The sequence below is a fragment of the Eumetopias jubatus genome, unplaced genomic scaffold, assembly GCF_037043125.1.
Source record: "Eumetopias jubatus isolate StellerSeaLion01/CBP00866 unplaced genomic scaffold, mEumJub1_p1.0 scaffold_4, whole genome shotgun sequence".
In the NCBI taxonomy this organism is placed as follows: domain Eukaryota; kingdom Metazoa; phylum Chordata; class Mammalia; order Carnivora; family Otariidae; genus Eumetopias; species Eumetopias jubatus.
The window spans coordinates 83,040,872-83,053,787 of NW_028274810.1; the positions used below are offsets into that span (position 1 = coordinate 83,040,872).

The following is a 12,916-nucleotide window of genomic DNA, read 5'->3' on the forward strand; positions in this document are numbered from 1 at the left end:
GATACGTAAAAAAAGCCCCATGAGGTAGCTGAAAACTATTTCCATTTAATAGTTTAGAATACTCAGAGAGAGGAAATAACTTGCCCAAGATGCTACGTCCCCAAAGTTTGAATTCTGGTCAGGAAGGATTCATAGGGGTGTGTGTGTCCTTCGCAATTGCAGAATTGCAGACGCACGCACGCTATTTGGGGCCTCGAGGAAGGACAGCCAAGAACTGAGCTGCCCTGGTTGTCACTTCTGAGTTGGAAATCCCCGAGCAAAGGGCTCGGTCGCCGCCCCGTCCCATCAGGATCTGGCCCCAGGCCTCACGGCTCGGGATGCCGGAAAAAGCCCTTCGACCTTGCAGGTCACACGGCGGCCGCTGGCCCTCGCCTCTGCCCAGGTGCGGATGGGATGTGGGGGGCCGCGGCGTGGGCGAACGACTCCCCTGGCCACGTTCCGCCCCCTTCCCCGGTCACATGGACGCGCCTTCCGCAGCCGGGAGTGCGGAAAGGAACGAACCAAGAGGAGGAGAAGGGGGAGGCGCCGAGGGCAGTGGGTCAGCGCCCCGCGGGGCAGGTGGGCGGGCCCAACCGCCCCGCGAGCCGGCACGCCAGCCAGTCAGCGGGCGCGGGGGGCTGGCCAGTGGGCGCGCGCGCCGCGCCCCGCAGCGCCCCCTGAGGGGCGGCGGCGGGAGCTGGTTCCGGCTGCGCGCGCAGCGGTGGTGGCGGCGGCGCGATCGGCCGGGCTGTAACCGTCGTCCGTCCGGTAGCGGCTGGAGCGGCAGCGGCGGCCGGGTACGGCGCGAGGCGACGCCACAGGGCAGCGGCGGCAGCGGGGCCAGCGGCGGCAGCAGGAGACGCAGCGGCGGCCGTAGCAGCAGCAAGACGGACTCGTGGACACGCGCCGCCGCCGCCGCCGGGCCGGGCCGGGTGTCGCGCGCCGAGGCTGGGGGGGAGTCGTCGCCGCCGCCGCCACCGCTACCGCCGCCGCCGCCGCCGCCGAGGTGACTGAGGAGAGAGGCGCCTCCTCGCTCCCGCCGCCGCCAGACTTCAATGCCCAGTTCCCAGCTCGCCAGCGTGAGTGCGCTCCTCCCGGGCGGCCCCCGCGCCGGCTCCGGGGCCTCGGGGAAGGGGAGGGCGGGAGGCGCCGCAGCCATTAGTGCAGGCCCGAGACACGTCCCCGGAAGGAGGGCCGGGCCGGGCCGGGGGCGGGGGGAGCGCGGCCGGGAAGCGTGGAGAACGAGGGTGGGTGAGGAAGGGGGGGACCGTGCGTGTGGAAGAATGTGGATTGTATGTGGGGGGAGTTTGCGTGCTTGAGGGGGACAGTATGAGTTGGGGAGAGAGCTGGGTGTGCATGTGGGGTGAGGGAAGACGGAGTTTGGGGGGGGAGTGTGGATGAGATAGTTGGGGGCCGTGTCCGGAGGCAGTATGTGTGTGTGTGAGTGCTGGCAGAGTGTAGAGGACAGTGGGGGTGTGGGGAGGAGTGCGCGTGGGCGAGAGGGTAAATGGGGGAGAGTGAGGAGGTGGGAACGGGAGAGCATTGAGTGTATGGGGTAGAGTGGGGGAGTGTGTGGGGGGAATATGAGTGCAGTGTGAGAGAGGGAGGTTGGGGAGAGGGTGAATGGCAGATGAGGGAGCGTGGAAAGGGTGTGCCTGCGACTGTCCAGTGTGTGAGCGGGCATCCTGGAGGCTCTGCGTTGATCGTGATCGCTGTGTACGGCGACAGAGAACCCTGGTGTCCTCGGTTAGGGAGTTCTTTCCAAGAGCGTCTTGTCCCTGGGTTCTTGGGTTCCACTCTGAGGAAACGGTATAGGAGTCTATGTCAGTGGCACTAGAGTCTTCTGGCTCTGGGATTTTTAAAAGAAAGGTCATGCTTTTTCGGGGGGGGGGAGGGTAAATGTTTTCCCCCATGTTTTATGACTATAAATTTCTAAATTTGTCAAGGACGTGGTCGCCATCCCATCGTCCGGTGCTCTGAGAGCTAACTAAAACAATCTTGTCTATTGCCCAGGATCCTAGGCTCTTGCCTGTAGAGTGTTCAGAAGCATAGACTTTTGTAAAGTACTGCTAGTTTTTCAGGTGAAAGGTATTTTATCGTTAGGTAAATGGAAAAAAATTTTATCAGATATTAGCTCTTTTCTACTATTCTGGAGAAGAACTCTTAAAAAAAATAATGTAACGTTGATGATGAAGAACCAGAGGCCAGTTTATTATTCCCTGGAGTTTGTCAAGATACATAAAAAGTGTCTAGCAGTTCTAGCATCACTGTAGGCAAGCTTGTCTGTTTGGAATCACCGAACTGGTGGATTAGAATATGGTAGTTACTTGCTGCCATGCTCTGTATTAGAGTAGTTTCAGACAGGAAGTGAATGAAGTTATGCCTTGTTCAGTGTGCAAAAGGAAATTAAGGCTACAGAATGACACATTTTTAAGGCTTCAGAATTACTTGCCAGCATGCCCTTGTGTTGGTGAAGATGGGAGAAGTTGTTTGCCTGTATTCTAATCTTGACATTTAAAAAATTGTTTCATATTGGATAGTGAATGTATATTAGGGACTTTTGTCAGGATTGGATGGATTTTGTATGGATTCTTTTTTTTTTTAAAGATTTTATTTATTTATTTGAGAGAGAGAGAATGAGAGATAGAGAGCACTAGAGGGAAGAGGGTCAGAGGGAGAAGCAGACTCCCTGCTGAGCAGGGAGCCCGATGTGGGACTGGAGCCCGATGTGGGACTCGATCCCGGGACTCCAGGATCATGACCTGAGCCGAAGGTAGTCGCCTAACCAACTGAGCCACCCAGGCGCCCTGTATGGATTCTTGTGTTGTGGGACTAGGGGTTCTTTTTTTTAAGATTTTATTTATTCATGAGAGAGAAGCAGAGGGAGAAGCAGGCTCCCAAGGAGCAGGGAGCCCGATGCGGGACTTGATCCCAGGACCCTGGGATCATGACCTGAGCTGAAGGCAGACGCTTAACCATCTGAGCCACCCAGGCGCCCGAATTAGGGGTTCTTGATAAAGAGTACCTTGATAATGGATTTTACACTTTAATGATGAGAAGTTTCTTAGAAGTTGGGAGTCTTTCAATCGGATGAGCAGAGACGGCTGATAGTAGACATAAGAGAATTATAGGCCAAAACGGTATGTGATTAGAAGTCAGAAATTATGTTTTTCCTAGAGTGTCTTTTTTCTCAATCATTAGCATGTTTTGTGCTTTCAGAAATATTGAATAGCATTGTTAATTTTTAGTGGGATACTGAATTAGTATTAAGGGCCTACTATGCACCAAATATTTTTATACACTCCCTTTATATATAATTCTCACACTCTAAAGGTGGTAGGGGTTCTCATTTGCATTTATTTGGCACATAGTGAGTGGTTTCTATTTGCTAGACACTTGGGATACAGTGATGAGCCCTCAATGATTTACAGTGGTGAGATGAAGAGATATAGAGACTCAAAAGAGGGTTAAGTAACTTCTCCTAGGAAACAAGATAATAAGAATTGGAGATGGATTAAAAACCCAGGTCTGGGGGCGCCTGGGTGGCTCAGTTGGTTAAGCGACTGCCTTCGGCTCGGGTCATGATCTCAGGGTCTTGGGATCGAGCCCCGCATCGGGCTCCCTGCTCTGTGGGAAGCCTGCTTCTCCCTCTCCCACTCCCCCTGCTTGTGTTCCCTCTCTCGCTGTCTCTCTTTGTCAAATAAATAAATAAAATCTTTAAAAAAATAAAAAAATAAAAAAAATAAAAACCCAGGTCTGTCTGACTCCAGAGTCCTTGATTTTTCCACTATACCATTACCACCCTCACAGTAGGTTGTCTCACTTTGAGGTTTCTCAACCACACAGTGACCTAGCAGCTTGTACAGATGAGAAATGTTGAATTTAATGCAGAAGACTAGATGGCTGGAGGCAAGGGGATCATTTAGGAGATGCTGACTTGAGGCTCTTTGGGGCCTAAGCTAGGCTTTTATGTGGGTGGGGATTCTGCCTTGAAACTCTTGGGGCCCCAGGGGGTGTGTGCTTTGAGACATAGTTTTTATAAGGCACCTGGGATATGTCTGGGAGAGGAAAGTCTGATTAAAGAAACCCAGCAGCCTTTTATGTTTTTTATTTTGGGGGAAAGAGGAAGAGTATATTTATTGGGGTAAGAGTCAACTAGAAGTTGTCACTCCTATGTGAAAGTGTTTCTGTTCATCTGTATGAGATACTTAGGAGATTGTGAAGATCAAGTGAGAAAATAGATGTGGAAGCACTTCGTTAATTATAAGTTGAACTATAGATTCAAAGTGTTATTACTACTAAGACCTTTCTTCTTAGTAAGGCAACAGTTTGTTATATTTAGTAACTGGAAAAAGCTAGAGTTTAGGACACCTATACAAATGAAAAATTGTTTAGAACTGCTGAACTGGGTCTGTTCTGACTCAGAACAGCAAAAGTCAAACCACTCCCTCCATGAGTCAGTCAAGTAATATTTAATTTGAACTAACCAAATTTATAAGCAGAAACCATTTACAATATCATTGAACTGTGGTGGCACTAGGGAAGAGTAAATGTTTGAATGCTTTTGATACAACTTTCTTAAAAAGTTTGAAAGCCCCATATTTATATTTCCTTGAAAAGACATTTGTGTGAAGCAAGGTAAAATACTTATTTTTCTTAAGATTTAACTTTTTTTTTTAAAGATTTTATTTATTTATTTGAGAGAGAGAGAATGGGAGATAGAGAGCATGAGAAGGAAGAGGGTCAGAGGGAGAAGCAGACACCCTGCTGAGCAGGGAGTCCGATGTGGGACTCGATCCTGGGACTCCAGGATCATGACCTGAGCCGAAGGCAGTCGCTTAACCAACTGAGCCACCCAGGCGCCCAAGATTGAACTCTTCATTCTATTTAACATTTTGTCTTTTAAAGATGGCATTTCTGTATGTAGTAGTTATAGAATTTTGACACATTAAGTTTAGTAGAGGTTTACTTAACAGGATTTGTACTGTTCCTTTTTGTTGGAATGTGGAATTGGTAACCAGTGAAGCCTCTAGCAAAAGCATTTACAAATAAGATGCAGAAGAGCAGTACATAAATTTATAGCTGTTGCTCTTGGAAGAGCAAAACTTAAGTTAGAGTGAAACCCAAGTTAGCTCAATTTCTTCAAGTGCTATGTAATCAGCTATACTACTTATAAAAGTTGGGGATCTTTAAAAATTTTGAGCAACTGGAAATCAAGATCCAAAATTTCAACATGGTAGACTTAGTTATGTTTATTGAGTAGGGCAGTGGTAGAGATCTTGCGGTCTTAGGACACCTTATGAACTCCAACATTATGCTTTAGGTTTCAACACTCTGTTCCTTGAGAGTCTTACAATGCTGAATCATAAAGCATCTTATTTAAAATTCATAATAGTCCTTTGAGTAAGTGGCACTTTCAGTTGTACAGATAAGGAGATTGATTTATAGAATCAATTGTTGAATTCCAGGTTTTGAAATTGAAGTTAAAGATACCAGTAAATAGATGGCAGTAGATAAAAAAGCTTCTCTTTGGGGCTTAAGGTACTTAAATCTCTTGCTAAACTTTATTTTTGAGTTAACTCTGGTCATTATATAGGAGTTTAGTGGACATTAAAGAAATTGGCCTTTTTGTCTGAAATTTAGTTTTTTGTTTTTTACGTTTTTTTTATATAAGGATACTTCAGTTACTTGCATTTTTTTTTTTTTTTTGGTCTTTTGGGGATGTTGCTTTGAGATTTTTCTTAAGAACTCGTTGGGTTATATAGAAACTGATGATGATTCTCTAAATTTATAAAGTGAGAGTCTGTGATGTTGCAGTTCACATAATTTTATATCTTGGGTTTGTTAGTGAAGAGTGGATACCAGCAATTATAATTTTGTTGGGAAATGGTGATTGGAGTCTGTTAATCTGGAATGTTAGAAGAGCCTTTTATCCATTCTCATCTTTAGGGGTAGTACACGTATAGAGGTGTCTGGTAGCTTTCTCTAGTTTTGTTTTTTTGACTGAACCACATTTTCGAGCTCCTTTGGCCACTGTCTTGGGACTTGCAGCCCTATAGGATTGCTGGGTGTAGAGCTCAAGTAGATATTACATGTTGTTTTGTTTTGTGTTTTTTTGCTCCTTGGAGTTGTAGAGGTCTAGGCTAAACCAGAAACTGTCACTACTCTAGCACCTCTAAGAAAGAAGCTGCACAGCATTGCAGGCTCTGTCCATTTTCAGTTACCCTGTGGGGTTACCAGGACCCAGGTGAGGAAATGACCCTTCTGCACGTGTTAACGTGGTTTCCCCCGAGCTATCTCTTCAGTCAACATAGACTGACAGGGCACAAAATCTTTCCTGGAAAAATGACTATGAGGAGTTGACAGATTATACCAACAGTTTTTATATGATTTGAATACAAATGTTTTTTGTTTGCACTGATTTCTTACCCATAGGTTCTGTAACACAGCATCAACTCCATTGTAAGTGGCCTAGAAACTAAATCTCATCATTTGAGCATATATTTACATTGCACAATATTGCCTTTTTAAACTCTAGAGAATTTTAAGCTCTGCTCCGACCCTTTTTTTGCTAGTTGAGCCTGTTTTAAAAAAATATTTTGATGATTAGAATGGTCGTTACCTTTAGAGATATTTAATTCCTTTCATAGTATTTTTGGGTTGAAATTTCATTCTTCTCAGAAAATGTTAATTCTTTTGGCATAAAATGAACACATGATATATTTGGTTTAGCAGATCAGATAAATTGCTTTGTGTTTTTATTTCTGCAGTGGTCAAAAATGTTGGCTCTTAACTAATGTATCGTTTGACAGGAATTCAAATTCAGTCTGCTTTCTTGTAGTCGTCTTTTAGTTTTACTTGAGATTTGAGCATAATTTTTTTTACAGTCTTTTATAGGAGACATTCACTAGATTGTATCACCACAGTATCTATAAATTGGATTTATATACATACATTGATATTTATTGCTTTTAGTAGCAAAACAAATTGATGTGTTTTCTACTTTCTGTTATTGGTGAAAAGCCTATCATGAGGGAACAGAGTGACTGGTTAGTGTAGAAGGATATGAGTCATCGGCAGGATTTGTCAGCAAATTGAGAAGGATATGATGGAGAAACAATAGATTCTAGTGACATTATTCTTCATTCCACACGTGTGGTTACAAACAAGTTTCCTTTTGGTGATTGGTTTAAATTATTCAAATAACTTAGATCGTTCCAGATGAGGAACACTTCAAATTTAAGTCATAGACTATACCCTGAATTGTTTTTCTAGTGAAATGAGATCTTCATTTGGAGGTTATCAGCAAGTAGAATTTAGTTAAACTCATATCTGTTTACTAGGAAAAATAATTCACCTATGAGGTAGGAGTTAGTAAGTTGAGAGTCTATTTTTGTGAAGCTTGTTGTTAATTATGGAGCTGCTCTGTAGATCAGAAGATGCCCACCAATGTGGCATATTTGTTTTCTCTCATTGAGCAGAGAGTTGCTCCCTGACTACTACTCATACTTTTAAATTTCTGAGAGCTTTTATTGCATTTGAATTGGTTTGAAATTCTCAGCATGGTCAAAGCCTCCTAAGAGTTATCTAACCAAGACTCTTTTTCCTTTATTAGGCTACCACGGCCCTTCACTGTTTCTACAGTCATGTTATAAAAGTTTTACCTTTCCTCGGAAGTCCTAATTAATCCTACTCCATTTCTGCTCATACTTTGTCTTCAAAGTATATAGCATTAGTATGAAATGTTAATGTCCTTCATCAGACATTTTTCACTCACATGGATTCTCCTAGTATCTTGATCCTGGATAGTGTTTGTATGGTATGCGCAAAGAGCTCCACAATGCTTATTGTAAGCTTGGATATGCTGCATTTTAGTATCATTCAGAGGTGACATATTGTCCTCCATCTCAGTAAGTATTTGGAGGAAGAGGACAAGAAAGATCAAATTTTGCATTCTTTAAGTGGGAAGAGAAGGAAGGCGAATCCATGTTGAACTAAGCTGGTGAGCAAAGAATAATTATCCCTTGACATGGCATTATAGAGGTATTTCACCTCTATTTTTACTTCACTTCCGTGTTTTAATGTGAAACAACTGCTTGCACTGTATGTTTTTTAAAGATTGCGAATGTTGTGTTTTACGAAAATAAACGTCAAGCCATTATTGGACAATTAGTGGGTAGACAGTATATTTTAAAAAGCCACCAGCAGCTCCAAATAGAATGATTTGTGTTCTTGACTGTTTATCTTGTATTATACTCAGTGCATAGAGAGATGGCTGTGAAGTACAATGTGATTTATAAAAAGCAAGTTTAGGAGAGGAAGTGACGTGTAACTTAACAGGTTTTAGGGGAAACTTGGACCAAAATGCCTTAACAGCAGAAAAATTTCTGGGGCTCAAACAAAAGAATTTATGCTGACAAGATGTAATTTGGAATGTTTTTATTCTGTATCCTGTACATAGAGAGCTTCCTTCCCTCCTTGGTAGTGCTGGATATTTGAACAGGACTTTTAAATACTCAATGCATTTGACAAAATGGGGAAATGAAAGAGTTAAGCTGACCCATAAACTGCTCAGCTCCAAGACATGTATTTTAAATAATGCTAACAATAGCTGGGAAGTTCTTACTTTGCATGCTGCTCCTGTGCTGTAGGTTATTTTGAAAGGTGATTCAAATAACCTTTTCCCAAGTATCTATTTTGCAACCTCAGGGAACTCACAGCTGTTACAGTCATTCTGTCCTGATATAGCTCAGAAAGTATTTCAAAGTGGTGTTGACAGGATGAATCCAGGTGTCCTTTTGGATTTCCTTTCCTCTTTCTTTTTCTTTCTTTCTTCCCTTTCTTCCTTTCTTTCCTTCCTTCCTTTCTGATTTTCACTACCGAATTTGCTTTTTTACTATTGAAATTCAGAATCTCATACATTTCTTTATTAATGAAATAATAAATTTAGTGGTTCTGGATTAATGTATGTATAGTGATGTTGGAAACTAAAATGATTAAGACTTAAATTGTTCTCCAGGAAAATTACTTAGCCTTTTGAGATTAAAAGAAGGATGTAAGAAAAGAAGAAAACAAATATTAGAATTTAATTATATGGGAATGCTGCTGAATTTGAGAGTTTTTATTTATTAAGGAGGTTACCACAGTTATTTAGGAAAAGAATGCGCTTAAACTTTATAATAAAGAAGCTTGGCGGGCCCCTGGGTGGCTCAGTCGTTAAGCGTCTGCCTGCCTTTGGCTCAGGTCATGATCCCAGGGTCCTGGGATCGAGGGCCATATCGGGCTCCCTGCTCGGTGGGAAGCCTGCTTCTCCCTCTCCCACTCCCCCTGCTTGTGTTCCTGCTCTCGCTATCTCTCTCTGTCAGATAAATAAATAAAATCTTAAAAAAAAAAAAAGCTTGGGAATCTTAAAGTGCACATAAACTAAAAGCATTAAGCTTTTTGTGCACTCTTAAAGTGCACAAAAACTTTAAACATAAAGCGCATAAAGAGGGATAGCCACGATATCTTTGCCCGGAAATGAAAAGTATGAATAAATAGAATCAGTTTAATAGAGCTAAGTGTTTAGCTTAATTTTTAAAAAAATTCACTGAACTCAATAAGATTATGCCCAATATTAGAATTGTGCTGGTAGGATTTTTAATGGTGTTACTGGTATTCGAATAATTCTTTGGAAAAAGTGAAAATTGGCCATAGTCCTATTACCTTCATTTAAATTTTATTTATGGAAGGAAAAATAACACTTTTGGACAAGAAATTCAACTGGAGAATTGCTAATCTTTAGAGGAACAGTAGAGAATTGAAAAGTAAATACTCAAGTGTGGAATGAAAATATTTAATGCAATTTTTGTCATATAGTTATTTGTAGAGGTAGGAATTACTAGAAAATGACAAGTACTTCTAATCACTAGGGTACACACAAATTTGAAAACCACTCCCTTTTCATTTGAGTGGGAACAGGGCCCACAGGACTTCAGTAAATAACGGTCACTGTTCTCAGAAGCAGGTGCGATTGTTGGTTAATTGCTTTCCTTTCCTTTCTGAGTGGCCTGCCATGTATCTCATGCTGGTTCTGAAATGTTATGATATTTTCCCACCATCAAGGTCATAATTTCTTTTTATATAATGATTATTGATTTCTGTACTGGAACTTGATTCTCAAGTTCCCTCCTTAAATGAGGAAGTGGAAAAGTGGGAATAACCAAGAGAGTAACTATGAAACTTTTTTTTAGCAGTAAAGAAGCTATTTTTAGCTTGTTTACAGATATTTTGGATCCTAATTTGTGTAGAATTTAATGATACCTCTTTCCTTATCAGCTCCCTGGGACTGTATATGGTAGGGGAGGGGAACTAACATTAATTTGAATTGTCTAAGTTCAAGGAGCCAGATCTATACAGTTTTAGTTTGATGAATGCAGCTAGAGGGATGAACAAAATAAGTAGCAGAGAGAGTAGAACTATTATTTCCACAAGGCTCTGATGAGTTGGGCGTAGGTTATGAAAGATGAGTACGATTTCAGTTTGAGACCAGTTAACTAGAAGATTAATTAGCAAAGTTAAGTTCGCTTTAATAAGTCTTTAAGATACATTTTTCCTCAAATGGTCAGAATGCAGTAGATACAGTAGTATTTTACAGACGAATTTTCCTACTTTTTCCTTGATAGTTGTGAGGATTTTATTGGTCTGTTGTGTGAATAGTTCTGTATTAAGTTAGGCTTCGTACAGTTCTTACAATTACTCAGGGCCTTGACTCTTTTCCCAGACCCCACATCCAGTCTGTGGACAAATCTGCTTTAAAGTGTATCTTTTTCTTTTTTCTTTTTTTTTTTTTAAGAGTTTATTTATCTGACAGAGAGAGACACAGCAAGAGAGGGAACACAAGCAGGGGGAGTGGGAGAGAGAGAAGCAGGCTTCCCGCAGAGCGGGGAGCCCGATGTGGAGCTCGATCCCAGGACCCTGGGATCATGACCTGAGCCAAAGGCAGACGCATAACGACTGAGCCACCCAGGAGCCTCCCCCCCCCCTTTTAAAGATTTTATTTATTTGTCAGAGAGAGGGCTATTCCTAGAACACTCCAAGCATGGCCCCACCTCATAACCTTTGCAATAGCTAATCCCTTTGCCTAGAATGCTCCTTCAAATATCTGTTTGGCTCACACCTCCAGGTCTTGGATAAAATATCATTTTTTTTTTCAGTGAGGCCTTTCCTGATAGCCTTATTTAAAATTAGAAGCCCTCTCTTTTCTGGCACTAGATACCCCTGCTTTGCATTTTTCTCCATAACAGTGGCATATTTTATCTTTTTCTGTCTTTAACTAAAATACAAGATATACTCTGACAAGAATTTTTGTTTACTACTCTTGGTGCACTTTAAAGATGCATAGTATGTGTCTAACAAATATGTGAATTATTAATAAATTCTTAATTAGCCAAATTGTAAGGAAGATGTCTTAACTCTTCATGAGAATGAATTCTTTACTCTTGATAGATTATTCATACTTATTTTAAGAGAGGTGCAGTTGTCTTTGTTAAAGTGAGATGAGTTTGTTTTAGGAAAAAATTGTTGCAAGGTTTTAGCCTTATATGCAGTATAATGCTTTCATGTTGCCTGTTTGTACAAACCAAGCTGACTCAAATTTGCATGACTTCCTGTAGAACTTCTGGTAAGAAAAGTAACAGTAAATGTATGCTTACTTGTTTTTCCAGACCTTTGCTTTCAGACTTTTTTCTTAGATCTAGACTTCTTTATTGTGTATTTATATTATAATGTATTGTTTTAATTTAGTGAATCCTGGCATAACCCATCAAATTAGAGAGTTTATTGTATCATTTACTTTAACTTGGAAATAGAGAATTTCTGAGTGGAAAACTTGGTGTGAGTGGATTGACAGGATTTTTAAAAGGATGCCTAATAAGTTTGGGTTGCCCTCAAATTCTCCATATATTTAAACTTAGAATTACAGTTGCCATAGAAGAACCTGAATTTTACTCAATAATTTAATATCTTTTTTTTTAAGATTTTATTTATGTATTTGACAGAGAGAGACACAGTGAGAGAGGGAACACAAGCAGGGGGAGTGGGAGAGGGAGAAGCAGGCTTCCCGCCGAGCAGGGAGCCCGATGTGGGGCTCGATCCCAGGACCCTGGGACCATGACCTGAGCCGAAGGCAGACGCTTAAGGACTGAGCCACCCAGGCGCCCCAATAATTTAGTATCTTTAACAAAGAAGAAAACTGTCTGGATTGTGTAGGTATAGTCCTGCCTGGGACCAGGAGTGACTTAGCTCTCTTAAGGCTCTTTATAATCCTATGGTTATAGCACTTTTGAGAACGTGGTTAAATTGTAAATCATTGTAGGGTTTTTTATCACCCTAGAATTAAAAAAAAAAGGGTAATGTACATGGGAAAAGCAAAACATTTGAAAAGGGATGTATTATGATAAAGTAAATCATGTTTCTGGCCTCCAGCTCCAGTCCCCTTGACCCCGACAACCAGTTACCTCTTTGTAATTTTCCAGATAGTTGATGGGTATGAAAGCTGTACAACACTCACAAATATTTCTGTATATACTGTTCATACTATCATGTGCTCTTTGCAGTTATTAGTGTCTCTTAGCCATCTTTCCGTATCTTATATAGATCTGGGTTTTTTTTTTTTGGTTTTTTTTTAAGATTTTATTTATTTATTTGGCAGAGAGAGAGACAGCAAGAGAGGGAACACAAGCAGGGGGAGTGGCAGAGGGAGAAGCAGGTTCCTCGCTGAGCAGGGAGCCCGATGCAGGGCGCGATCCCTGGACCCTGGGATCATGACCTGAGCCAAAGGCAGACACTTAACGACCAAGCCACCCAGGCACCCTGTTTTATTCTTTTTAACCTCGGCATAATGTTCCACTTTAAGAATATGTCATGATTAGGGCGCCTGGGTGGCTCAGTTGGTTAA

The 12,916-nt window shown here is 41.8% G+C and overlaps 1 protein-coding gene across 1 annotated transcript in view; it reads left to right on the forward strand.

Annotated features, from left to right (window-relative positions):
- Positions 1–700: 700 nt before the first annotated feature.
- The window catches only part of PTP4A2 (protein tyrosine phosphatase 4A2), a 29,841-nt gene continuing 17,625 nt past the window's right edge, over positions 701–12,916 (forward strand). Inside the window, exon 1 of the mRNA XM_028113688.2 lies at positions 701–1,058. The gene's annotated coding sequence lies outside the window, so the exon portion shown is untranslated. The remainder of the gene's footprint in view (positions 1,059–12,916) is intronic.